This window comes from Pan troglodytes, chromosome 11 (genome assembly GCF_028858775.2).
Source record: "Pan troglodytes isolate AG18354 chromosome 11, NHGRI_mPanTro3-v2.0_pri, whole genome shotgun sequence".
Lineage (NCBI taxonomy): Eukaryota > Metazoa > Chordata > Mammalia > Primates > Hominidae > Pan > Pan troglodytes.
In genome coordinates, this window is record NC_072409.2 from 113,158,510 (window position 1) to 113,162,632 (window position 4,123).

A 4,123-nucleotide genomic window follows, 5' to 3' on the forward strand; every position below is an offset into this window, starting at 1 on the left:
ATTCTAAATGGAAAACCATCTGCTAAATACCCGATGCTGGAATTTTTATTGCATAGCAATGGTTTGTTGTTTTTGGAATCTGTCTTGCACCCCTCCCTGGAAACCTTAACATGGCTTGTGTCCAGTCTTCTCTTTCACAGATTATTTTACATATATGCCATGGGAGAAAAAAATAATTGAAGTTGGAATTTTGTCTTACTTTTTTTTATTTTTCATAATTTTGCCAACATCTGTTTTTCCTCCAACAGATCTGCAAGTATGGGTCAAGTCTGCTTATTTAAAGAAACTTGGGTTCTTTTCTGGTCTGTTGTTCAATCTTGAGATTTGTGCCTCTCTTAATAATGTTCGCTGTGGGATTTTTAATAAGAAGCATACCCCCACAGGTAGAATTCCTGTTTCTCTCTCTTTTTTCTTCACCCAAATACTCTTTCTTGTGAGTCTATTTCAGTCTATGGATTTCCAGCTAACGTCACACCCTCTTAACATTCCATGTGACTCCCTTTTCCCTTCTTCTAAATATTTCTCTTGGATGATTCAACTTTTCTTTTGGTCATATGAGGTGAGATCCTCAACCCACCACATCTCCTTGGTACCTATGAGACTAGTTCCCTACTTGGATGAAAATTTCATGTTTAGTGTGTTCATTCCTACTCTTTGTGCAGAACTATATAGACTTCTGAGATCATAAGTGCTGTAGTTGAATCCATTCTCAATGAATTCCTAGGGGGAATTACTGTCATTTTCTCTAGTCATTCTTCTTTCTTGCTTTTATGTTTCAGTGTAAGGAACTCTTTCTCAGGTTATAAATCATGAGCAGGCAAAGGCATTCTTCTTGTCCCCGATGTTTTATCCATATCCCTGGCCTAGGATGCCACAGCCCTGATAGTCAAAATCCTATTCTTGGGTATCATCAATGCAGCTGGCTCTTCACTTCCAAAATCTTCCTTATTTCAGCTGTCCCTGGGGGAAAACTAAGAAAATAAGATGCAACTACATCCCTGAGTTGCCAAACCATGCAGCGGGATGACATAATGGCTATCTCATTCAAAGAGGAATCATTCTTCTTACATTCTAGTGTCACCTTGGCTACTTGCTAACTCTGTGACCTAGAACAAGCCACTTTAACCCTCTGGGCTCTGCTTTTGTCCTCTAATAAGCAGAAATAATAATGCCTTGACTGCCTGTATCTCAGAGTTATGTTCACAGTGAAATTAGATGATGTACATAAAAGTGTTTGTGCACTAGTCATTACATACAGGTGAGATACTGTTAGTAACATTACCAAGGCTTCTTGTGAAATGTGGGATGTGAAATTGAGCAAGATATATAGATTCAACATCAGAATAGAAGGAGAAAAAAGACTAATCCATTTGCTGAACTCATTAATCTTCATTTGATGTTTAGCTGATGTCTGTACTCGTAAAGGTACTCAGCTAAACACAGCAAAGGAGCTTGTAGGACTAGTGAGATTTTTTTTCTTAAGCACGCCTTAATGAAACCGTGCTGGCTGATAAGTACTGCAATTAACTGCTTTGCTATCACTTTTAAACAAACCTTTCTCTCCATTTTTGTCCCTGGGGGAGATAAGAAGGAGGAGGTGGAGAGATAAAAATATTGGCTTGTTTTCATGTTGGTAATTTACAGCTGATAAACTGAATTGCTGCTCTTATCAGTGGGTTGTCTGGAAGGTTTGTTTAGAATTCACTGGTTACTCCTAAAGTCTCAAATAAGGGAGAGGTGCCAGATTTGGGCCTGGCCTATGCCATAATTTCTCCCCAGTTGGAGATACTGTCAGAAATACGGTTTTACAGGAGATTTTCAAGTTAAAACAGAGTAATTTAAAAGTCATTGATGAGGCCAGGCGTGGTGGCTCATGCCTGTAATCCCAACACTTTGAGAGGCCAAGGCAGGCAGATTACTTGAAGCCAGGAGTTTGAGTGGAGCCTGCGCAACATGGTGAAACCCTGTCTTCACTAAAATACGGTAGTATTTAGTGTCTTCACTAAAATACGGTAGTATTTAGTGTCTTCACTAAAATACGGTAGTATTTAGTGTCTTCACTAAAATACGGTAGTATTTAGTGTCTTCACTAAAATACGGTAGTATTTAGTGTCTTCACTAAAATACGGTAGTATTTAGTGTCTTCACTAAAAATACAAAATTTAGCCACTCGGAAGGCTGATCACGAGAATGGCTTGAACCCCAGAGGCAGAGGTTGCAGTGAGCCAAGATCATGCCACTGCACTCCAACCTGGGCAACAGAGGGAGACTCTGTCTCAAAAAATAAAAATAAAAATAAAATAAGTCACTGATTACATGTGAATATCATTATGTGAATAATAAGACAAAAGATTATCCAAAATTTATGGGGGGGGGGTGTATATTTTACCCTCCCTCCACCCCCCGCAGCCAAGAGTACTTCAGTGCCTCTGAACTCATTGACCATAAATTCGTTAACAAGATCAGACCTTATTCACTACGTCCTGGTTTCTCCTGTAATTTAGAAGTGAAACCACCTTTGCAAAAATTATAACAGTGAGAAAATTATGACAGTGAAAGAGATCTGACCTAACCAACTTTATCTTGCCTTAACTTCCAAACTGCCCTTAGTCATTGATGGGCATGGGCCAAGCTAACATTGGGAGAAATTTATTTCATAGTTTAAATGATAATAGCCCTTTCAAAAACTAAATGTCCTTTGTTAAATTAATGAAAAGCCACCAGATTGGGAGGATGACAGGGGCCTGAATTCTGCTAAGATGTAGGCATAGTTAAATGATTACCAGTCATTATTCTGGAGGTCCCAATATTTGCAATTTCCCCAATTACTTCTGTAAATAACATCATTATTATAGAAGCGAAGATTAACCTTTTGAGATGTCTTTTCAGGCTTTTGTATTTCTGATGATCGGATGGCTCCACCCAGACCCAAGACTCATGACTCAGAGGTCCTGTGGGCCCCACCCAGAAGTGGACTCAGCACACGAGGACCATTTTTCACACCCCTATGATATCCCCAACCAATCAGCACCACCCCTTCACTAGCCCACAAAACTATCTTTAAAAAACTCGAGCCTCTAGCTAGGCATGGTGGTTCACATCTGTAATCCCAGCATTTGGGGAGGCTAAGGTGGGAAGATTCCTTAAGCTCAAGAGTTCAAGACCAGCCTGGGAAACACTTGGAGACCGCATCTCTACAAAAAAAAAATAAAAATTGGCCAAGCATCCTGGCACATGCCTGTGGTCCCAGCTACTCAGGAAACTGAGGCAGGAGGATCACTTGGGCCTGGGAGGTTGAGGCTGCAGTGAACCATGATCGTGTCACTGTGCTCCAGCCTGGGTGATACACTGAGACCGTATCTAAAAAAAAACAAACAGAAAAATAACAAAACTCTAGCCTTCAAATTTAAGGGGAGGCTGATTCAAGCGATAGTAAATCACCAGTCTTCCATTTAGCTGACTCTATGTATATTAAACTCTTCGTCTATTGCAATTCCTCTGTCTTGATAAATCGGCCCTATCTGGGCAGCACGCAGGAAGAACCCATTGGGTGGTTATAGGTGATTTGGGAGTCCACTCCCCAGAGGCTATGTATGCCACATAAAGACATACACACCCATATAATTTGACATAAAGATGTGTATAATTATATCATGTTTGCATTTTTTTAAAATATAGTCTTTCTGTTTGCTTGCTTTCCTCCTTTCCCATATTCCTCTCTTTGGTGGTTATTTATCTTTCCAAAATAGATTTTAATATGCTTCCTTCCATTTTGCCATTTTCATTCAATAATCCCTCTCTAAAATCTTTCTTAGCCAACTGGTATAACTCAACCATTTTCTTGTTGGTGGGCATTCATTTTATTTCTCTCCTCTCTCTTTGTTCTCTGAATAACAGTTTATTTTCTAAAGCAGCCAGATTAATCCTTTAAAACATGAATCAGATCGTGTTACTCTTCTGTTCAAAACCCTGTAGTGACTCTCTGCTTTACTCCCAAATAAAAGCCAAAGTCTTTACAGTGGCTTCCCAGATCCCACATATAACATATCACCCCTGCCTACCCTCCCCGCAACCCATTTCTCTCTGACTTTATTCTGCTCTCCCTCTTGTTCAACCTGCTCCA

General features: G+C 39.8%; 1 long non-coding RNA gene across 1 annotated transcript; it reads left to right on the forward strand.

Annotated features, from left to right (window-relative positions):
• The first annotated feature begins 1,158 nt into the window (after positions 1 to 1,158).
• On the forward strand, positions 1,159 to 3,214 carry LOC134807692 (uncharacterized). The gene is made up of 2 exons (XR_010148784.1): positions 1,159 to 1,258; positions 2,890 to 3,214. It is a non-coding gene; the product is annotated as an uncharacterized LOC134807692 (long non-coding RNA).
• Positions 3,215 to 4,123: the final 909 nt, after the last annotated feature.